General features: G+C 37.8%; 2 long non-coding RNA genes across 4 annotated transcripts in view; one reads left to right on the top strand and one right to left on the bottom strand.

Annotated features, from left to right (window-relative positions):
* Positions 1-6,300: 6,300 nt before the first annotated feature.
* LOC125270703 lies at positions 6,301-13,139 on the bottom strand. The gene is made up of 3 exons (XR_007185423.1): positions 12,683-13,139; positions 11,726-11,787; positions 6,301-11,651 (listed from the first exon to the last, which is right to left on the bottom strand). It is a non-coding gene; the product is annotated as an uncharacterized LOC125270703 (long non-coding RNA).
* Positions 13,140-13,483: 344 nt separating this feature from the next.
* LOC125270704 overlaps positions 13,484-24,548 on the top strand; it is a 55,815-nt gene continuing 44,750 nt past the window's right edge. For all 3 annotated transcript variants that reach the window (XR_007185426.1, XR_007185424.1, XR_007185425.1), the window contains exon 1: positions 13,484-16,591. This is a non-coding gene — a long non-coding RNA (uncharacterized LOC125270704). The remainder of the gene's footprint in view (positions 16,592-24,548) is intronic.

The raw sequence follows: 24,548 nt of genomic DNA on the forward strand, positions 1-24,548 counted from the left end.
ATACAATACGTTTTAAAATTAATTTCATGCCATTTATCAACACAAGCCATTCAGCATTTAATAAGATATTTTAAAATCGATCTATCTTACTGCAGTGTGTAACAGTGTCTCACAGCAGCCGCCGAGCAAACGCACAGAGTTATAACATCATTTTCAACACACACTGAAATGTATCTAATATGATAAACAGCGCTGCGTTATCTCATACTCATGACCAGAAAAGTGGAAGCAGCGCCGGCGACTGTGTCATAATAAAAGTCCAGCTCCTCGTTCAGCTCCCACAACACTTGCTCCTGCTCTGCTTCATACTACAATAACGTTAATAATCACATCCATGAACATGATTTCTTCCCGAGTCCTATCCCAATTGTTTCCACTGGCTGTGATGTGAAGACCACATGTCCCAAGATTCTGCGCTCAAACTTAGCATCATCAAGCTACACCTTTGTTTTGAATAGGCCTTTAGCAACCTCTAGCGGACATACATCTTACATATTGCACCTTTAAGTCAATTAGCCGGGAGTATTAGCATGATTTTTACTGATTAACCTGCTAGCTTAGCATATATGCTAAGTTATAACCCTACCATATTGTTATTATTATTATAAACTAAAAGTATTGATGATTCATCTAAACAGATTTTTGGAAAATCAAATGCTCTCTAGATTGAGCATGTCCATCCCTCTGATTTCACCTGCCATGTGTATTTGATTCAAATATTTGAAAAACTTGTGAATGCTAACAACTTCATCCATTTGCCATCTATTATAAATGTGCAATGATAAAGTGGATGTTTGTCATCAGATTCTACACCAAAGGATTAATGAGCTGCATTAAAAAGAGAAGAAAAACTTAAAACAGGAGGCCAAAATACACAGAGATCCTTTCTCCACAGCTGCCGATAGTGGATTTGACAGATCTGCACTGGACTGTAGGATGATCACTTGAAGATGCCATAAAAGATTAGCACAACATAAGGTAGCCAACTTCAAGAAACAGCAATACCAGCAGGTGGGTCATTATCATTTCTCAACATGCTGGTTCTACTTTTAACTCTCATGGTGACTAAACTCATAGTTATCTCTTTTCCTCTGAGAAGAGAGATAGTCGTTGAACAAAAACAGAATGAAAGACAAGCACAACAATGTCCTTCATTCTCTTGCCAGGCAGATGTTTACAATACTATTAGCAGCTGCGATAGGCCAGGTATGTTCTTGAGCTATAAAGTGGTTATGCATGACAGCTAAAGCAAAAAGAAATAGCCCATATACCACAGGCATTTCTATTTATACCGTCCAATGAGGAGGCCGCAGGCCCATCAGGTCGCTGAGAGGAGACACGTACATCATGCCCCTCGGCACTATATGCTAATATCTCAGTGTTCGGATCTCTTTGACACTTTGTCACGTTTCTCATATTTCATCGATATAACCCTACTCGCTGTGTTTTTGTGCTGTCAAGTGGGATTTCTTGTGTGTGGTAAAGTGCTGACATACAGATTGTTTCTTCTGCTAAAAAAACTTCTGATTTCTAAGAAAATGCAGAAAGACCTGTTTCTAGTCAGTGAGAGCTTTATATGTTTTTGCTATAGATTGTTACAAGATTAGTTGCTGTGTATGATGATGTGGTTTTACTGATCTTATTATGAAATGGTTTTAGTTGAGCATTTAGCATTACTGTACATGACTTGAGTAGTGAATATGGATAGTGGAAATAGTTTAATTTGGCAACTGCAGTCACACTAAGGGACTAGAGGTGATCACACTAGACTTTGAACATGCAACATTTTTGGATACTTAATTTGAAGTCTTGCTCATTTTTTTTTTTTTTTACATAAATTCATCATATAAAAATATGCAATCTACTTCACTTTCCTGCAATGCTGCAAACTTGCAGCTTTAAAGTTTGCATTCAACCATTTTTAGTACATCATTGTTGTGTAAACGTACCCTTAGTTTGCGTTCAACTTAGAGTTTTTGCTGTGATGTATCCATCTTCTATTGACCATTTGTCTTCATGTGATTCAAATTCTTAGGTTAGAGATCACCAAACTTTGGAACGCAGCATAATGCAAAACTTCTCCACATGAGCCTGTGTTTCTGGTCATTGCAAAGCTCAATATGGCAGATGTGGAAATGGAAGTCCCACCTTACAATTAAAAGAGCCAATCACAAGTTATATCAGATGCATGAGCTGGACCAGCCAATATCACAGTATCACAATATCACAGACACCAACCACTATGAAATCAAAATTAACGATTTTTAATGATGATACAACTGAAAACATTGCAGTTGTTTTATAATCAATCAATGCATACCTTTATTATTATTTTTTATTCATTCATTTATGTGCCCTCATAATTTTTAACAAAAAAAGTAATGTACATCGCTCGGATATATGTCACATTAGAGGAAAAAAGGCAATCACAATTACCGTTTCATGCCAACTTTAAAGTTGTTGTATTTGCTAAAATACTGTTGGTGTGGACAATTTTTTTTTTTAATCATTATTATTGTTTGTATGTTTTGCAAAGACTGCATTTTCAGAAATATCTGAGCCAGACCTTTTGTTTCATACTTTGCATCATAATGTAGTTTTTTCTTTTCATTTATTCGTTTAGCAGACACTTTTATCCAAAGCCACCTTCTAATGATAAATACTACTACACAAACTTTGAAAATGAATATTTGTCACAAACTGAGGGTTTCATGTGCCTTACATAAAGGCATTATCCCATAGCAGCAGGAATATCACAGTTCTCCAGTATCAGTGTAAGAATGGTAGATTGTCTCCAGCGAGTCATATTTTGCTTGCAGGCAATATTCCCTAGAGTTCAGTGGAGACAGGTAACTTTGCCCTCCTCAGTTTTTGCAACTGCTTTGACTGCTCTTCCATCCTCTTTGCAGATATGCTTGTCTTCAGGGGAAATTTTGAAACTTTATGAGTTTTTAGAGCTCAGGTTTCTGTGAAGGGTATCATAAATGATAGTTTATGGCTCAGATGATTCTTTATCATGCCACCTACCACAGCTATGAAAGGGCTTCCCCGAGTAAAGAACTGAACTGGGTGGAGCTAGAATGCCATTAGAAACGAGTGCTGACGAAGAGTTTTCAGATAGTTTGAACAACCTGAAGCGTTTTGTCTCACAATTAGTATTTTATTTCCCTTATTCATGGCTCACATTTCTATTAACTTGAGAGCTGAACAATTTGTTACTAGTCATGCCAAGTCACCTTTATCTATATAGCGATTTATGCAATACAGATTTGTGGTATCTTTCAAGAGTTAGTAAGCAAAGAAACACATAAAGTAACGAACTTCATCCATCTTGTTTTTCTCTTTCACTCCTGTTCTCATACACATTACATCATTACACAACACTTCAAAATGGTAGTCTCAATATATTTCATGCATGAACACAACAAGATTGTTTCAAAGCAGCTAACAGAATCAATGACGTATAAAGACAATAGTGTCATTATTCAGCTCACTGTTGATTCAGTTCAGTTCAACAGCGTTGATGTTCAAAATTCATCAATTATGAAACAAAAACAATTCAGCTATAAAGAAGCTGCAGAACCTGATTTCACCAAGTACAACATGTTCCTAATATTACTGAATAGTTAGTTTCAAACCCCAACTAAGCATGCCAAAGGCGACAGTGGCAAGGAAACCAAACTCCATCAGGTGACCAAAATGGAGAAACGAGGCTCAGTTGGGGGGCCAGATGTCCTCTGGACAAATGAATGCACATGCTGAGATTTTTTATTCCAGGCTGCATCACATCATCAGATTTGTGGATTGATATTATTCAAACATTTTACATCCAGCTCTTTTTGCTTGAAGAATGCTTTGACACTCCAGCATTAGGTGGAAAAAGGTACATGCATACAAACAAACCTAATACTAGATCAAGATCATTTAAAAAAGTCAAGTATTCAAAGTAACATCTCTTCTAAAGAGTGTAAGAATACGCTGACACTGCCATGAATGACATAAGTTCAATACTTCACCCATTTGCATTAGTTGCACGTTTCACTGCTGGATGTTGTAAACTGTGATCTACATGCCTTCAAACTAAGAGGGAGATTGAGAGGTTCACATTTATACACCTCAAGGTGCTGATGAGCGTGTTGTTGCAGACGTCAGTCTTGTCCTGTAACACGCTATCGGCATGTGTCAGGCTTCCATTTTCTGCCAGATAAAGCTTGGCTGGATGCCTAGTCTCATCACTCGTGCGGGGCTGCGTGCCGCCTCACCTGTAAGAGCTGAGATCCCACTAAAACAATATTGCATTACGTGCCAGAAATCAGAAACCACATTTGTCACGTACGCCTGGAGAATTTATGGCCGGCTTATGTGTTTGGTGACATAAAACGTATCGTTTACCCTTCGGGGCTGATGCATACCTGTGTAATACATCAAACTGAGCAGTTTAACCCTCATGTATTGTTTAAGGTCTGTGAGACCTTCTCAATACACATAAAGTGAAGTAGCAGTTTAACACTGACATTTTTTCTTTAATATAAGAAAATATATTAATATAGTTTCTTTTTATATTTAATTTTATAAAAATTGGATATAAACATGCATTAAACCAAAAATGTTTGCATCTCACTATTTTTATGTGCATTTTGGAATATTGCATAAAAAATGCTGGATGGAAACGGCAAGATGCGCATAAATTCGAAAAATGTGCATAAAAAAAAAAAATGTATGCACTCAAATGAGTAGGATACATTTTTTATGTGATACGAAAACATGTGCATAAACAACAATTGAAACACTTTTACCGAATAAATTCTTTGATGCGCATCAAAAAAGTAATGCGACTTTGCAATGGCATGGCATAACTGGACCAACCAGTGGAAAGGTCTCGTTGCACAGCATCTGAAATGCTGTTTTGGTCGTTCTTTAATACCTGAGAAAATCTGTCGTATAAGCAAGTTAGTATTTTAAGCAAGGTTGCATTAAATTGATCAAAAAGACAGTAAAGCTGTTTTTTTTTTTTTACTTTATATTCATCAAAGAATCATGAAAAAACTGCATCACAGTTTCCACAAAAATATGATGCAGCAAAAATGCTAACTTCTGTCATGAAACTCTAGATGGCGCAGGCTGATGGGTCCTTAACGCAAACCGATGGTATTCACAGTTCTAACTACTTGGCACAAGCTGATTAGTTCATGTTGCATTTGCAGCCAATGAGCTTGCTGCTCAACATTTAACCCTCTACAGCACAGCGTTGCCCTCAGGCAACGGAAAGTTTTCTTTAGCCCTATGTTTAGTAAATTTTTCCTTTTAATGATTACAACCAATTAGAAAGGTCGAGAAAGTACCAAAGAACAGTTCAGTAAGGTGTTGGAGTCAATATCAAGCACCATTTAAAGGTGGTACAGGGGATGTTTTCGTCGACTGAGTTTTTGAAATGAGCGCATGCGGAAAAACAACCCCCCTCCTTCAGTGTTTGTTTACCACTGGCATTCGCTGTGTTATTAAGCCGGGCACACATTTAACGACTAGCTAAAACATTCTAAGACTGTGCTCTACATACAGCGATTGTTTCCTGCTCCTGAAGCAGATTTATATACTTTCACAAGGAATTTGAACACCGACTGTAATCGCAGACTGAACGCAACTGGCTCTGACTGGACGCGTTTGAGCGCGATCAGTCATAAGTATGAATTTACATTCATAATCGGCCTTACAATCGTTAAGTGTGTGCGTGACCTAAAGCCGTGGATTCATTATGTCGGACTCACCACAGGTAACTCATAATCTGCAGTTGTTACTCCTGTCTCCTGACAAAAACATTGCATGCGGAGTGTGGAAAGTTACTAGAGCGCACAGCCGCGCGTCTCTCACAAGGAACGTCATGGCAGTGATTGACAAGCCAGAGGGCCAATCCGCGCACGTCTCTCACAATGGCAGTGATTGACAAGCCAGAGGGCCAATCGTTTACGCGATGATCGCGTAAACGATTGGCTGATGTTTTTAAGGCCCTACCTCGTGCACAGATGATGTATATTAATATTATTACTTTCAGTGCACCTAATAAATAGTCTTTCATCAGTTAGTAAAGACAGTTTCAAGTAATATTGCAAAAATGTATAAAACAAAACATCCTCTGTACCACCTTTAAAGGTGGGACGTCCTTTTCTGACACATGGTCACAGGAGCACATGGTGTGAGAAGGCGGCAATATTATTTGCTTTAGTAATCTTATTTAAAACGACATGAACTGTACATAAAAAATATGTGTGTGTGTATGAAGGTGTAGAGAAGCCTTTTGTCAGGTTTTATGATTTTTTATTTTATTTTGCATGTTCAGAAATTGAGTTTTTCTTTTCGTTGCCTCAGGGCAACGTTGTGCAATAAGGGGTACATTTCGAGGATGTTTTAGACAATACCTCACATTGGCAACAATGTATTATAAGAAGGGAAGATGTAGGGTTCCTGGGTGTGCAGGAACACCCAAAAATTGTAACATACACCACTATGTCACAGCAGAGAAGAACTGCTTTTTGAAGTTTCGTACGGAATTAAATCTTATTGATGAAGTACATTATATGGCATAGCACACTACATGATACAGACCTATGCATGCATCAAATTCAATATATCAATGTCTTTCAAGTGTTTTTCCCTTTTTACTTAATGATTTCTTGAATTTAAAAAAAAAAAAAAAATGATTTTGATAATTTTCTCTATGACTCTGTTCCATTGTCACACAACATTGCCCTGAGGCAATTTTTTTTTTTTTTTTTTTTTTTTTTTTTTAAATCAATAAAATGTTCCCAAATGAACCAAAATATGATGTGGAATATTTTTTTTTTTTCATGTGCCATCAACATGTGTGCAGTAGAGGGATAAATGGCTGGTTAGCGTTCACTATAGTAGTTTGCAGCACACTTTTATAGTTCCTCTGAAACCCTTCACCTTCCCAAGCTCCACCTGTATAGATCTGCTGAGGGTAATTTATGTGCTATTTATGCAGCAGCAGCAGCAGCAGCATGTCTTGGGTATGTATTGGCAATAGCAACTTCCTGTACTTGCTCTGCAGCAGCAGCAATAATCTACAGCAGCAGTAATTCAGCAGCAGCAGCATAGCAGATCTAGTCCACCAAGACCAACTACATTAACATTGTCATATCCATTACCATGCTAAAAATCTTATGAGAGTTGTCACTATAGAACTGCTTTCAAAATTGATAATAATAATAAGAAATGTTTATTGAGCAGCAAATTAGCATATTATATTAATTTCATGTGACACATATATTTAATTTCATGTGAAGACTGGAGTAATGATGCTGAATTACAGAAATAGCTTTGCCATCCCAGGAATAAATTACATTTTAAAAATATACTATAATAGAAAACAGTTGTTTTAAATGGTAATCATATTTCACAATAGTGCTGTGTTTTTGATTTGCCTTGGTGAGTAATAGAGCCTTCTTTCAAAAACATTAAAACAGTGTAGAGACCCCAATGGTACTGCATATGAAAACAATAAAAAACAATCTGTAAATCTCTGTGGAAACGTTAAGAAACTGTTTGCATCCTTTCTAATGGATTAGTGAGTCTTTTCGATAGATTAGCACAACTAGAACTGCCTATTTGTGTTTACTAAATGTTTGCTGAGTCCTGACTTTTCTGCAGTACGTGTGCAAACATGCGAGGTGCAGGCTGCAGGTGTTGTTTGACAAGTGCAGTTCTGCATAGCTTTGCCTTTTCCTTTTTTACTTTGTCAAAAGTCTGCAAATCTCTCTTAAGTCTCATATTTGAACAGAATCTTTTGTATATCATCAACAGTGCCCACACAGCTGTAACGTCACTAATGTTTATTTTGTGCGTTTCAAGTCAAGTGAGTTCATTGGGCGGAGAAGACGCTGACAGGTTGTGACTGAAGGTATTTTCTGAAGGTACCAGAGTTTTGTTATGATCACAATGTCCAGAGGGTTTAGTGTAATAGGCCTCTTCACTGTGAGTCTTTTGAGTTCTCTTGAAAATAACGAGTTCATTGGTAGAGGTTGCTGCTAAATTGATTTAACAGCTCAGCACAAACTTGCGTTAATGTCGCTGACCTACATAATTGCTCACGTTTCAACACTCTCTGCAGCTACTGCAAGTGGAAAATTTTTTAAAGTCATACTGATTTATTGAAGTTGCATATTGTCGCACGCATGGGATACCCTGTGTACACGTGAGGTACCTTCCCTGCAGTGTAGCGTCATAGTGGGTTGGAGGAAAACCCTTGACCTCCCTTTCTACTTTCCAACCCCCAAAGCTCTTTATAGCTTTTTAAAGAGCATTACTCCCTCTGTTGACACGTCACAACGCACCCAGAGGAAAAAGTTTGTGCCTAACGATGGTCATTTCACAGCTTTCATTTTATGAGATATTCATTTAGCTATCAATTTTGTCTCTGCTGTTTCTTCTTAAATACCTTAGGAAAAATGTCACACATTCTTAGAAGAAAAGGTTCTATATAGGGTTCTGTCAGGCACTTCATATATAGAATCTTTTAGGTCAGGGGTTCTCAACTCTGTCCTGCAGAGTTTAGCTCCAACCTTGATCAAACTTACCTGCCTGTAACCTTTAGCAAAGCCGTTTTAAAGGCAGCGTAGGTGATTTGGTTCAAAAACATTTTTTGTTATGCTGGTTGAAAGTCTCTTCACATCCTGATAGAAATCACTAAGTCAAGTGGTCTAACTGCATTTATATGTATACAGTGTATAACGTCTATGGAAGGCTTAGGACGATAACGTGTTTGTCCAATCATTGCATTCGGTCCGAGTGCAACAATACAATGTTCTACCTGCCTGTCAACGTATGTATTTCCATATATCCTCACGCAGACGTCACACATTATCAGCACTTTTTGTGATATGCACAGTTAGACAGACAGTAACTGAAACAGCAGCCGCCTTTTACAGTTCCTCCTCAACCAAAATAAGCTTATGCTATGTTCACGCAATAACTACTGTAATTTGGAAGAAATGGAAACTGGTGACGTTATACTCAGAGTGGTTCGTGACTCAAATTTACACATTTCAATGGCAACACAATCAACGGCGAAATTAATCTGCAGCAGTCAGGTGGTACAGGTCAATGCTCTTTATGTTGTTTACATTCATTATTATTGTAATGTTATGTGCTTTGAGACATGAGGTAGTTTAATGCCGTCTCTTGTGACGCTTTTGTTTGCTCCCTGCTGTGTGCGTTCATGTGTTTTGGAGGAGGCGTGGCTTTGGAGAGGAGGCTTTGGTAGGCTAGCTCGCTATTGCTAGCCTCTCTGAAAATGACCTACCCTACCTTTAAAGCAAGACTTCTAGGTTAGCAAAAAATAGCATAATGCTGCAGTACGCAAGGAAGTTGACCAGAGGCCTTTTTTTAATGGATGTCAAGGGAGAAGAGGTTTCACTACACTGAATAAACTGCTTTTGTGGGAAAACGGCTTATCATTTAATGAATCAACAGCCTACTGGCCAATCGTCTACATATTTGCTCTTAAACATTCATTTTGGATTTATCTATTTTTAGAGTTTACACTTAAGAGAAGTCTTGGAAAATTGCTCAACAGCTAGGATTCAGTTTATGGCACTTCTTGTTAATTTCTATGGTATCTGCAAACAGTGACTGACTGTAGCACAACTCTGAATGAAATTCATTGACGTCAAGGCTGAAATGTGATTGGTTATTAAGGCACACATAATCCAAGTTGGCCATTATGCTTTTTCAAATGATAGAGCCAGGGACCCTTGTATCTCCCAATAATGCGTCCCAATTCCCATACTATTTGTCCTAAATAGTATTCGAAATTAGAATTAGTGTGTCCCAAATTGTAGTATGTTGAAATGAGTATTCCGGTTAAAATCCGAAGTACAGATCTGTGCACACTCTAACAGCTAATATTTCCCACAAGCCATTGCTCGTTGGATGAGGATTTGATAACTTCAAACACTAATAAAATGTGCTAAAAAACTACAAACATGGCATATGTGTGAGTCTGACGGTTAAGAGGTTTAGATAAAGGGGTTTGAGTGATTAATAAACAGTATTTAACCTGACGAAAAGCTATTTATTCAATGTTATCCACATTATCTTTCATCTGCAACAGCATTGTTAACTGTTGTAAAGATATGTTTGATCGTTAACTTTTAAATGCATCATTATGCAAATTGCAAATGCATGAAGAGAGTTCACCGCATGAAAGACCCACGACTGGCAGATCAACGTGTTACTACATTTCTCTCTGAAACGGTAGGAAATTAAATTAAATTGAATGTGGAGTATTTTAACTGTGACAAGATGATTGATAGGGCTGTTTAAACGATGACAGGATGCACATAGCGACAGAGCTGTCCGTTAAAAACGCTGTTATGATGAATTAGTATGTCCCAAAGCTTGCCTACTCTTTTGCTACACACTCAAAAGTATGTTTTTTTGTTGTTTTTTTTCACAAAAACATACTTTTAGGGCATAGTATAAGTAGGCGAATTGGGACGCAGCACATCTCTGTCTGAAATCAGTTTCATGAGGTACCTTGGTGCGCAAATGCAAAGTTATTGCCTGTTAGGGCAGCGAGGCAACAAGTCAGCTGCTTTAGCTTTCAGACGCAGCCAATGACTGCAGGGTGAACTCCAGGTGCAGATAGGGAACGTAATCATGCTAGCATTTTAAATGACCAGTTGCCACCGTCTGTGTTTTCTCAGCTGCCTAATTTTGCCAAAAACACCTGTGCTGAGAAGTAAATACCATGCAAATAAATTTAGTGAGCTGCTTCCGTAGGCAGCATTTTAAGGCATCATAGGTGTGCTTTTGTGGCTGTTCCAAAACATAGACAGTGTGATTTAATTGCATCATAAGAGTGTGTTTTGGCCAAATGTATCCTTTGTGTAGAATTCAAATCAATAATACGCTGTGATGATTAGTGGGACAAAAAAAATAAAAAAAAAATTGGTGGAAGAATTGTTGCTTATAATCAATTAATTATAATTCATTCATTACTGTACAGTTTTAATACAAAACTGTTACAATAATTATTATGTTAAATATTAAATATTATTTTACCCAAAATTCGAATTGGCATGAAATGGAAAACACAAAGTGGAGTTAATGCGGGATGATTACAGAACGCTTTGCTGTTTAATTCCACTCGCATGTAATGTGCATGTAAACATACGTTTTTTTTACCCGACTGGAGTGTTTAAGGTACGTATAAACAGAACATTTAGAATCTGCAATCAGACTGAATTTAATCAGTGAAAATCTGTGCATGTAAACAATCAATGAGTTCACTGCGGCCTGTTGCATGCAAGCGACTCTCAAGACAAAATCTTGAGATTATGCAATGTGACGTGGCACGACCCTGTAATTTGAGAGTGAAGGAACTAATGTAATTAAATCCTCGGGTCAAGAAACTTTTCTGCGAATGTAGAAGAAACCTCCTTAGGCATAATAAAAACATAATGAGAACGAGAGAAAAAAGCACATACTGTAGGGATACACATGTAGGATTGTCACGCACGCACGGGGCAGTGAGGGCAGCCATGGCTAATTGTGAGCCTCGCACGCTTTGCTCATCTGCTTTAGAGGTGATCAGTGATGAGCAGCGACCATTCCTCTGTTATTTATTCAAAACACTGGAAAAACAGAAAAAAACAAAAAGCTTTAAAGGGTTAGTTCACCCCAAAATGAAAATTCTGTCATTACTCACCCTCATGTCGTTCCACACCCACAAGACTTTCGTTCATCTTCAGAACACAAATTAAGATATTTCTGATGAAAGAATGATGTCAGTTAGTCCACATTTTCTGAAGACATTTTGACATTTTCTTATGATGAACAGATTTAATTTAAGCTTTTACTCCCATGTAAACATTGATCAGACAACCTAACCTGAATAACGCACAAGACCAAACCTCTTCCGGAAGCTCAGACTTGCCGCATAACCAATGAGGTTCATTCTCGTGTGTTGCGCAGCACGTTTGAGCTTCCGGAAGAGGTTTTCTCTTGTGTGAAAAAAAGTTTTATGTTAAGATTTTTCTGTCTGTCCTTTTGTCCTCATTGTTTTGTGCCTCTGTTGAACAGCACGCAAATGATTAATGGGCGGGGGGTGGGGGTGGAATCCAGATTTATTTATTTTTTTTTCTCTTGAGTTTATTTTATGGACAGGCCTAATAATATTTTAATAACCCCTGTAAAAGTGAGCAGAAACAGGAAATGGATTAACCTGACATTTACAAGACGAGGAAGTGGGTACTCGCATAGGCACTCCCTGCTATAAATGTCTATTTAGTCAGGAATTTTTGGGAATTACATTTTGGACAATTATCTCCAAGGTTCTGTGAAGGTTCTTGGATAAAGTTCTTCTTTATATAGTGTCTCCACTGTAACATTTCATCCCAAAATGATTTATATAGAAATAGTGAGGCAGGAAGATGAAAAATGTTCTTTTCGTTGATTTCAAGGATGGAATGTGGAATGTGACCAAAATCCACTTGTTTAATTGTTCTATCATTACAAGGATGTTGTGGTCAGGTAACTGCAATGAATACTGGCTTTGTACCTTAGAGTTAAACAGTTCAAAACCATTTTCAAGGAAAAGCACACCCACACAATAGACAAAGCGGGACTGTGTTGTGCTTCCACAACATTTGCTGCAAGATAATACCGTAAGGTTGTAGACGGCACACCGCAGGGTCAAAGGTCAGGTCAAAGATCAGACCAGGACATGGACAGGTGCAGGATCGACCCCACTTTAATCATAAAGGCTTGGCCGGTGCTTTGTTTTATAAACCTGAAAAACACAAAAAGGAATAAGTGGGATGTGCACTTCATTAATGTTTTTGATTTGGCCTAAAATTGATTACACCATCAATGCCCTGACAATGTTTACTTCTTTCCTACATACTATATTCAAGCTTCCAACAAGTAAATATCAATATCAGGGAATTTCAAAATTGTGTTTTCCATGCCTGGAAAAGTCATGGATATTGTTTAATGAATGTACACTTTCCTAAATATGCTCTGCCCTAAAATATTTCAAAGGCTATAATTCTCTCAGGTACAACCCGAATTCCGGAAATGTTGGGGCGTTTTTAAAATTTGAATAAAATGAAAACTAAAAGACTTTAAAATCACATGAGCCAAAATTGTATTCACAATAGAACATAGATAACATAAATGCTTACCGACAGTGGTTTCTGGAATTATTCCTGGGCCCATTTAGTAATGTCATTGACACAATCATGCCTATGAGTGATGCAGTATTGTCTGAGGGCAACAAATAAAGGTCTTCGGCCTTGTCCCTTACGCACAGAGATTTCTCCAGTTTCTCTGAATCTTTTGATGATGTTATGCACTGTAGATGATGAGATTTGCAAAGCCTTTGCAATTTGACGGAACATTGTTTTTAAAGTATTTCACTATCTTTTTACGCACTCTTTCACAGCTCTGTCCATCTTTACTTCTGAGCGACTCTGCCTCTCTAAGACATCCCTTTTATAGCTAATCATGTTACAGACCTGATATCAATTAACTTAATTAGTTGCTAGATGTTCTCCCAGCTGAATCTTTTCAAAATTTCTTGCTTTTTAATCCATTTGTTGCCCCTGTGCCACCTTTTTGGAGACCTGTAGCAGGCATCAAATTTGAAATGAGCTCATTTAGTGTAAAATTTCTCCATTTAAACATTTGTTATGTTATCTGTGTTCTATTGTGAATAAAATATTGGCTCATGTCTTTTAGTTTTCATTTTATTCAACGTCCCAACATTTCTGGAATTCGAGTTGTAGAATAAAACTTGCTCATAAACCAAGAAGTCTGATTTGTAAGTTAATGAATGTTATTTTGAGTCTGTTCTTTGCAATGAATCTATTCAAACTGGGTCATGAGTTAATTGGTCTGAACTGGGATTCTTTTTAATAAACTTATCCATTACTTTATTTGTGTTTATTTTTGGAAATATTTTCTAAAAATAAAGTCATGTGGAAGTAGTGACCCATATGATTTTTATTTTTGACATACATTTGGCTGAACTTCCCAAGGCTATTTTTGCAAAGTAACCAGCAAATGAATGGTAACACGATATGTATGATAAGCAGACGTCTTGTTTACACAAGTGGATTCGCATCAATTAGTTGTTTGGACAAAAGCAGCATCCCTAATTAAAGATCTGAATGACCTTTCCGTGGTATGCGACGGTTTGATAAGTGTGCAAATAAACAGACTGTGCTTCTAAGTGCAGAATGACACGTAATTGTAGGGTTCAGATGCTGGAACCGATCACTTGGCACTGAAAATCTGTAGGTCTGCCCGTCCAGCTGACACGCTGTAGTGATCCTCAACTTCGGCCTCTGATTTTCAAATTGTGGGACGTTCAGTGTGTTTTTAAGGAAACTTAAACTCCAAAATTTGGTCCAGAAATGGGAATTGCATGTTGTTCAGTTCTTCTTTTAGAACTCGGAGGATTATAGCATGGAGTCAATCACTGTCAGTTAGCCATAGCCGTGGACTTTCCCCAAAGCTTCAAAAGTTTCCTGTCTGGCCACAGAGACAATTCGCTGTATCCAGAAGCAAAGCTCCTCAGGGATATGTTTAGTTTGAAATAAATCCTGTTTACAAGTTATTTGTGGATGAAGAGTTCAGGGAGCAAGAGTCTTTATTTATTTCTTCATAAGGACCTGCAGCCTCACGTTCTCTGGATGACAGTAGAGCAAGTGACTGAGGACAGCAATGCCAATCTTCAGCACATGCTACATCCATTTCCTGGTGAGGGAAAAAAAAAAGTAGGAGCTATGGTCTGGAGACTCAACAGAGAGAGGCTGGAAATCAGGTTGCTCTATTTGCAAGTACATGACACACATATGATAGACATCTGGCCAAATCTGTACAAGAAAACCATCTGTTTATAGACCCAGATCATAGATGTTAGATGTTAGATACAGATGTTTTCCACACCTGTGTATAGAATACACATCAAACCTGTATACTCTTGTGGAAATGTTGAAGAATGTAAAGGTGTGTTCGATTTCAATTTAAGGTCAATTTGTTATAATAATAATAATTCAGACGTAAACACGGAAGCTCTGCACTGCGTTCACTGCGCCGACTGTGTAGGAGACTGACAGGGAAGAGGAAAAATTGTTGAATAAAATCATTATTTTTGTTTTGTTTTTGCGCACAAGAAGTATTCTCATCGCTTCAAAACATTAAGGTTGAACCACTGTAGTCACAAACTAGTGCACTGGGATAGAATTATGAGGTTGCCTGGCTGAAATATATTAAGCAAGTAATGTTCTATCCAGTGCAGTAATATATCTTAGCTGAAAGAATTGCAACACAATACAAGCCTTTTTTCCCAACCACTCATATGGTTTACTGCTTGTACGGGTGAGTTATCTATCAAAGTGCTTGGCAGACTTTTCAGTGAACAAATGTCTTATAGAAATGCACGTTTGCAAACCTAGGGAGGTAAATCTGTCAGCTGTTAGAAGGTGTGATCTTGTTGTGAAGAATCTTTCATTATTTCCAAATTCACATAGATCAGCGCCAGGTGAACAACTGGCTAAATCAGTTCCACATTCCAACAGTGTCCTCAATTGGACTTGTTATACTTGTGAATTTTTGTATACCAGTCTTTGCATACAAAATTACTTTAGACTAAGAAGATCTAATATACCTAGAGAAACCTATCCTAATATTATTCCCATTCATTTTATGATTGTCTTTTAATTTGATTATTTGACTGACCTGACAAAACTCAATGACTTTGTTTGCACAGAACTGAAATAATAATGGCCAAAAATCTGTTTTACTTCAAAAATGATAACTGGACATTACTTAAAGGGTTATAATAATTCTCATAATTTACTCACCCTCAAGCCATCCTAGGTGTAAATGACTTTCTTCTTTCAGCCAAACACAATCCATCCATCATAAAAGTAATTCATATGGCTGAGGTGAGGCAAGATGGCGCCAGCGTGTTGCACGGCGAGCCGTCTCTCTCTGTTTATGTTGCCCGTTGTTTGTCTCCTCGGTCTGTTGCCTTGTTTGCTGTTACAGCAAGTTACTGCAGTTCTTATTTATGATCGACAAACTCTACTGGATATTCACGACTCAATGGCTAATTTATGCACCTGTAACTCGGGTGAAGGGAGGTTTTTTAATCTTCCTCCTAAGTCGATGTTGCGGATGGATGTTTGTTGCCTACCTGACTGTGTTTTTAATAAAAAGAAGCGTTATAAAAAGCGAGGCAAGCGTGGTGGAGTGGCAGTTCGACTGAGGATGAGCTCTGGTAATGCCCTGAAGTCCAAAAGTTTGTGGATTACGGAGTCTTCTAAGTGCCATCAGTTTCAATGCGCGGCCTTCCCTTCGGCGTATTCTTCACCCTAGGGAGTCATGGCTCATTCCGGTTTTCCCGAACTCGCCGAGTCCTCTCGCCAGCTGGGAATCGAGGAAACCACGCACCGCCGGGAGAGGAGTAAATGCTTGTAACCTGAGAACCGTGGATCGCCTTTCACTATCAAAGACTAGATCGTTTGATCAGACGATGCAAAGCCAGCCTTCGGACTTGGTGACGGTAAAGATGGCTTTAATCAATACACGATCATTAATTAACAAATCTTTTATAATCAATGATTTTTTCGTATCTCATGAATTAGACTTCATTTTTATGACGGAGACTTGGCTCAATATTGGAGAATTAGACCCACTTATTGAAACATCTCCCTGTGACTGTAACTTTCTTAGCTCACCGAGGACTGGGGGTAGCCACAATTTTTAAGAAGCAATTTAATTGCCGGATTTTACCTGTGGAGTGCTTTACTAGCTTTGAGGTGCAGTTGTGTCGGATGGACTTGATGTACCCTATTTTTTGTGCACTTATTTATAGACCCCCCAACTATAATAAGCTTTTCTTGAAGGAATTCTCTGATTTTCTGGCTACAGTTGTGCCTAATGCTGACAGACTCTTGATTCTTGGTGATTTTAATATCCATGTGTGTTGCAAGCCATTAGTGTCCGAATTTTTACAAAGCATTGATTCTTTTAACCTTTCTCAGTCTGTGTTAGGTGCTACACATGAAAAAGGCCATACGCTCGACTTGATATTGTCCTTTGGATTTCCGTTACAAATTGTTCAGATTGAAGATTGTTGCTTCTCTGACCACAAGCCAATACTTTTTAATACTGTTTTGTCTCATCCTGTGAAACAATCATCTCCTAGTTACTATATCCGTTCTCTTAACTCTGATGCACCCATACGATTCTCCGATGCCTTTGCCTCTTCTCAATTTGCTATTTCTTTTGAATTATTTTCTTCTGATATGGGCCTTGAAGAGTTAACCTCCTATTTTAACTCCACCTGTGTTCATATTTTGGATTCTATTGCTCCTTCCAAATTGAAATACCCAAAATTGAGAAACCAGCCTTGGCTAAATAGTGAAACTAAAGCATTAAGACAAAAATGCAGGCAGGCAGAGAGAAAATGGAAACAAAATAAATTGCAAGTATCTTATGAAATTTGGAGAGACTGTTTGAAATCCTATCAACAATCCGTTAAGATTGCTAGATCTTCATATTTTTCCAATCTGATTTCTAGCAATGCTGGTAGACCTAAAATCTTATTTAGTACTATTAACAAGGCTCTAAATCCTGCTACTCCCACATTTCCTGTGGCATCTCCTGCAGTTTGCAATGATTTCTTAGAGTTTTTTATAACAAAGATCCAAAATATTCGCTCTAACATTTCAAATTCTGGAAATGCATCTTTTTCTGATCACTGCAACGTAGCTACTTTAACTAGCTTTGAGCCTGTGTCTTTATCCTATTTAATAGACATTATTCACCATATGAAACCGGCATCTTGCTCTTCAGATCCTATTCCCTCATTTTGTATAGTGAAAGTATTGGACATTATTGGCCCGTGTATCCAGTCTATAATTAATAGTTGTCTTACTAATGGCTATGTTCCATCATGTTTTAAACATGCAGTGATACAGCCTGTGCTTAAAAAGGCTTCCCTAGATTCACTGGTTTTAACTAATTATCGTCCTATTTCTAAGCTTCCTTTTCTTTCGAAGGTATTGGAGAAGGTTGTTTTTCATCAACTCTCTTCCTTTTTAAAAAACAATGAAATATTAGATAGGTTTCAGTCAGGGTTCAGAGGCAAGCATAGCACAGAATCAGCTCTCTTGAAAGTGTTAAATGACCTTTTATTGGCTGTTGATTCCGGAAAATGTGTCGTTTTGGTTCTCTTGGATCTAAGTGCAGCCTTCGACACTATTGATCACTCTATTTTATTAAAACGTCTTGAGCAGTATGTTGGCATCAGGGGAACAGCTTTAAACTGGTTTACGTCCTATCTCAGGGAAAGAACTTTTTCTGTAGAAATTGAAAACTTAACTTCCTCCTCTGCTGCATTTACATGTGGTGTTCCACAGGGCTCTGTTTTAGGCCCTGTTTTGTTTTCTCTCTATCTCCTTCCATTAACCAATATTTTTCGTAAGTATCAGATTCCATATCACTGTTACGCAGATGACGTACAACTTTATCTTCCAGTTAAGCCTGATGATAATACATCTCCCCAGTCATTATTTGAGTGCTTGAGTGAAGTTAAAGGCTGGATGGCAGAAAACTTTCTTCAGTTAAATGATTCAAAGACTGAAGTGTTTTTGGACGCCCGGACTCAGCCAATATCCTCTCTCAAACTTTAGGTCCTATAACTAATATTGTAGGTACCTATGCAAGAAATTTGGGAGTTATTTTTGACCCAGCCCTCAAGTTTGACAAACAAATAAACTCAGTTGTCAAATCAGCATTTTTCCAGCTCCGGATGATTGCCAAAATAAAATCTTTTCTTTCATTCAGGGACTTAGAAACAGTTATCCACGCATTCATTTCATCAAGACTGGATTACTGCAACTCACTATATTTGGGGGTCACTCAATCGTGTTTGTCTCGCCTACAGCTGGTTCAAAATGCTGCGGCTAGATTTTTAATGGGGACAAGGAAGAGGGAACATATTTTGCCTGTTTTGGCTAGTTTGCACTGGCTCCCCATTGAGTATAGAATCCAGTTCAAGGTATTATTATTTGTTTATAAGTCCCTGAATGGCTTGGCTCCAAACTACCTTTTAGATCTTTTGTCCTACCACCAGACCAATAGGCCTTTAAGGTCATCAAACAGACTGTTGCTGTCAGTACCCAAAACGCGCTTAAAGCTTAAGGGGGATCGTGCATTTTTGGTGGCTGCACCCCAGTTGTGGAATAACTTGCCTTTTAGCTTGAGATCAGCCACTTCTGTATCGGTTTTTAAATCTCTACTTAAGACACATCTTTTTAAAAAGGCTTATGGACTCGAGTAACTACTGTATTCAGTGTGTGTTTTTAGTGTTGTATACCCTTTGTGATTGTTTTATTTTTTGATAATAGTATAATTTTATTTCTCTGTGCAGCACTTTGGTCGACTCTATCGATATTAAATGTGCTATATAAATAAATTAAACTGAAACTGAAACTGGCTCAAGGGGGTTAATAAAGGCCTTCTGAAGCAAAGTGATGCCCAAAAATATCCATATCCATATTTATAACTTTATAAACTAGTGGGCGTCCACAGGTTCACAAGAAAGTTGAGCTCCGGTGGAAGGGTGACCCGAGGTATGACGTAGCTCCTCTTCTCTTATATCTTCTCTTATATATTCTCTTATGTCAACATTTTTCTTTCAAACTTCTCGTTTTAGACTTATAATTCATGACCAGCGCTTCCGCGTTTGTCAGTTCTTACCTGAGCTTATGCTACGCCTTCGTCATATGTCCTATGTCGGGTCAGAAGTCGCCCTTCCACCGGAACTCGACTCTCTTGTGAACATGCAAACGGCCATTAGTTACCAGAAGCTAATGATTATAGTTTATAAAGTTATACATATGGGTATTTTTCTTACAAAAACCCATCACTTCACTTCGGAAGGACTTTATTAACCCTCTGGAGCCATATGTATTAATTTTAGGATGGATAGTTGGATTTAGGATCGGATGTGGGATCGAATTTTTAACATCTTTTTAAATGAAATGTTCTTTAAATGTAGTCCTGTACCAAAGCTACATTTTCTAACTGAATAGAAAGCTGAATTTTCAGCATCATTGCTCCAGTCTTTAGTGTCACAGGATCCTTCAGAAATCATTCTAATATGCTTATTACGTGCTCGAAATATCTCTCATGATTATCAATGTTGAAAACAGTGAATATTTGCTGCTTATTATTGTTGTGGAAACCGTGATGCATTTTTTTTTATGAAAAAAAATGTATATGTAATTTATATGCATTTATTTATATGTAATAGAAATCGTTTGCAACATTATAAATGTCTTTACTGTCGCTTTTGGACTATTGAATGCATCCTTGCTGAATCAAAGTAATAATTTCTCAAAGATGCAGTACATTGCATACTGCTCTTCAGATAACATTAAGCTAGCCTATAAATTAAAAAATCTGTGCACTGTTCATTTGCACAAAAATGTTATTGACAATATTTTAGCTGTTTGTAGCTGGCCTTTTAAATCAGTTTCAGCTTTTCAAGCTCCCCCATTCCTCTGTTTTAAAATGTTTTAGCAGCACCATCACTAGTAAAATACGACACAATGGCCGTGTTTGAGCGTGATGGAAGGTGATTTACTCTTTTGAGGAGGCGACCGCAGTGGGAGAAGAGCAAGAATGGAGCACATTGAGGCGAAAGTGCTGAATCAGAAGTATCGTGTTTGCATTTGCTTGAAGGAAACTCCAGTGGCTGAATGGCTCCATTGTTTGGTGGCTTTATGACACCGGCCATTTAATTTCACCCCGAGACGAATCTCAGGAGCCATGCGGGTGATGCGGGACGTGATTGGAAGCGATCTCTCCCGGAGCCCTTCTCTAGCAACTCAGAGGTGTTCATTTACCTCCATAGGGGTCGAGTCATAGGAGCAACCCATTTGTGGAACCCAAACAGACATCTTCTTTCACAGCTCTGTGGAGGGGTACAGAAGCAGAGACACAGAGATATGTATGTACAGTATAGTTTGCTTGTTTAGCGGTAAAAGCAATTAAAGGGTAACTTCATACCCAGTGATGTAATGGTCATGGTTCTCCCACAATTTGTGGCCATCTGCAGATGGCGTGCACTTGATAGTAGCTCACTCACTCTCACATGCTAAAATGTAAAGAAAAATGAATATGTTTAAGGAAGTGTTTCTATAAAAGAGCACACGAGACATTCGGAAATATACCCTGGTCAAGCTCAGACACATAAACCTTTTTTTAATTATAACTTGATTATTTACACAATGGCAAGAAAATTAGCAGGATGGAAATAAAATGCTAAAGTTAGCCATTGTTCAGCATGGGCTTGAGAGTTAGTTTACACGAGGACGTCAGCTTGAAGTTTGGTTACACTTTATTTTGATGGTCCACTTTAAAGGGTTAGTTGACCTAAAAATGAAAATTCTGTCATTTATTACTCACCCTCATGTCGTTCCACACCCGTAAGACCTTCGTTCATCTTCAGAACACAAATTAAGTTATTTTTGATGAAATCCGATGGCTCATTGAGACCTCTGTTTTTGTGAGCCAAAGAAAATAAAATATCGACTTTATTCAACAATATCTAGTGATGGGCGATTTCAAAACACTGCTTCATGAAGCTTTGAAGCTTTACGAATCTATTGTTTCGAATCAGTGGTTCGGAGCGCCAAAGTCACGTGATTTCAGTAAACGAGGCTTCGTTACGTCATAAGTGTTTCGAAATTTCAATAGTTCACGTGACTTTGGCAGTTTGATGCACAATTCGAACCACTGATTCGAAACATTACAATAAATTGCGCTACCAATGGTGATTAAATCTAACAATCGCTTAGCTCAAATCACATCAAACCATGCAAATGATTATTATTGTTATACTTTGTTCTCAAATTGTTATTGTTAACAACATCAGCATTGCGTAGGCTATATTCCTGTACAGTCTAATCTCTAATTGTTCATTTATCATACCATACAATCGGCCATCAAAATTGCCATGATCACCTGCTTGATAGCCACCAGAGGGCACTCAACCCTGGACTATTGCCACTATCACAGACTACATTTCCCATAACCCACTGCCCGGACTTATCAGCCATGATTGCTTTCAGCTGTTTTCAGTCATCTTGTTAGTTTCCGCCTATTTATATCTGGTTGTTTCTGTCATTTGTCATTGAGTTTTTGTTGTTGTTACCCTGCATTTCTGAGCACTCTCCCTGGTTCCTTGTTTTCTGTATTTGCTGGATTTTGCAAGTATTTTGACCCTTTACCTGGCATACGACGTTGATGTTGGATTTCCCAATAAAACTGCAATTGGATCTTACTAAAGTCTCAGAGCATTCCGTGACACAAAATGATATGTTTAATTATTCCAGCTGCTGTGAGAAAAGGCTATAATTCCGTCACCTGCAGCATCCTCACGTGATATAGCCAACTACCTGGGAATCCTCTTTATGTAAACAGATGTGACATAATGATGCAAAGACGAATGGCTGCATGCTCGAGTTTCCCGCAGAAACCCTGAACACTGGCTGGTTATGTACTTGTATTTTTAACCAAAAATAAGTTACAGACTGCAGCTTTTAAAGGAATTAAATAATTTAAAGGATTAAAAGGGTTAAAGAAAAATAAATAAGAATGAACACTTTAAAAAATGCTGGGTTGTTTCAAGTCTTGTTTGGGTCAAGTATGGAGAACGTCTCGGGTTACTTGTGTAACCCTGGTTCCCTGAATAAGGGAACGAGACGCTACGTCATATGACGTTATGGGAACCCATAACGTCATATGACGTAGCGTCGACAGTTCCCATGAAAGGGAAACCCAACCATTGGGTTTAAAATTTAATAAAATTTTTTAAACCAACGGTTGGGTTTGTCCATATTTGACACCAACATGAGTTGAATCAACCCAGCATTTTTTAGAGTGTAGGAGTTCCAGGTCTAATTGTAGATTATATTTGCAGGTCAAATTATATTTTATTTAAATATATGCAAACATGCAATCTTATTCATATGTCTGTTGAAAACACAAACCGTTTCTTGTCTCGTCATATTTAGTTATGCATGAATCATGAACATACCATATTTTCAATTAACCCTAACCCTAACCAAAACTTGATAAAGTTCAATAGTTTGCATCACTGGATTTTACCGTGGGTCGTTTAACATTTCTATCATAAAACAGTTGTCAAATATTAAATGTTTAGCTGCTTGCATCTTATCATGCTCTCTTTCAATATTGAAACTAAAAGCATAACGTTTGAATTCACACTCGTCTTATGTGAACAGTATGGTCCGCTTTCTTTGATTTGATTGGCCATATCTCAGTCATTTTGACATTGAAGCAGACATTTGGCCTTTTCTAATGGCCATTTCTCAATGTATTGTTCCGAATATAAGACAACCCTGATTATGAGATGACTTATTATAAGAAGATCGTATTGTAGTTTTAAAATCTGGGTACTGTCTTACCTTTTTTAACCAAACATGACAGTCACACGGCTCTTAGACTGTAAGCTTTTCTTTGACTGTTAGCATTTTTTTGTGCTCGCAATCTTCTAACATTAAACTCTGACACACCACCGTATTTCTTGGCACACTTTTTTTTGTGTATATGGCCTGTTGTTGCAGGTGTATTATTGACATGTAAAAGTCTAGACCCCATTTTTTCAGATGTATTTCTAAAAAAAAAAATATGTTGCCTTATATTCGGAACAATACGGTATATGGTATTACAGCTCTGGTTTCAGACACTTAAAAGTACATGCTAATTAACTTTATGCATTCCATCCATGATATTTGAACTCAGTGAACTGCTGATCTGTGTTGCTAAACAGACAGAGTAGAGACAGTTATCTCTTTCCAGCACTTTGCGGTCTGAGGAGAGCCTATCTCAAGCTGACTTTGGATCTGTCTCTGCCTCTCTGTCTCTCTCGCTCGCCTGTTTCTTGTCTCATATTCTCAGGGAACACTAGGAAACCGTAAAGCTCCTCTAACTGTGGTCTGTGTGATGCTGTGACCTTGCACTGAACCCAGCATTGTGGATTTGTTATTGTAAACATGCCTTCGATGCTCTTATTAAGCCTGTGTGAAGATGAAAGGTTACGCTCTGTTTTCACATCCATTTTCAACAGCAGATCCACGGTCCTCCGTGACGCTGTGGCTGCTGCTGCAGAGATGAGATGTGAAGAAAGCAGCATTGCATGGCCAGAACCTGACTCAATTTGAATTCTCTTTAATATCTCAAATGTTTCTTCTAGTAATCAATGAGATTAAATGGAGACTTTTAGGAAGTCTATTATTATTATTATTATTATTATTTATTTGCAAATAAATAAATAAATAAATAAAAATATTGAGAAAATTGCCTTAAAGTTGTCCAAATGAAGTCCTTAGCAATGCATATCCACTCACAAAAATAAATATTTTATATATTTAGGGTAGGAAATTTACAAAATATCTTGGAACATGATCTTTACTTAATATCCT

This window comes from Megalobrama amblycephala, linkage group LG6 (assembly GCF_018812025.1).
Source record: "Megalobrama amblycephala isolate DHTTF-2021 linkage group LG6, ASM1881202v1, whole genome shotgun sequence".
Taxonomy (NCBI): domain Eukaryota; kingdom Metazoa; phylum Chordata; class Actinopteri; order Cypriniformes; family Xenocyprididae; genus Megalobrama; species Megalobrama amblycephala.